Here is a 356-nt window from a genome sequence, read left to right as displayed (position 1 = left end):
GACGCCACCTACTCAAAACGAAAAGAAAAGGGTGTTCTTTGCAGTAGACTAAAGAAAGACTTTTATATAATAAATCTTCTTCCTGGAAAAACAGCAGGATACACTTCCATTAATGCCCAGGAAGAGAAATAGTCCATTAAACACCATGAACAACCAAAGTGACAAGGCATCTCAGAAAGAAAAAAAAAAATCTCCAGAAATTATGCTTATAGACATAGAAATATACAACTTAAGTGACAGAGAATTCAGAATGGTACATCCGAAAAAACTCAGCGAATTCTGAAACCCATCCTATCAACAATTTCAGAACTTGAAAAAACAACTAGATGAGTAGAACAAGGAGATTGAAACCCTCA

This window comes from Pteropus vampyrus, unplaced genomic scaffold (assembly GCF_000151845.1).
Source record: "Pteropus vampyrus isolate Shadow unplaced genomic scaffold, Pvam_2.0 Scaffold79, whole genome shotgun sequence".
In the NCBI taxonomy this organism is placed as follows: Eukaryota; Metazoa; Chordata; class Mammalia; order Chiroptera; family Pteropodidae; genus Pteropus; species Pteropus vampyrus.
The sequence above is the reverse complement of the archived record's forward strand: the minus strand, read 5'-3'. Positions refer to the sequence as shown.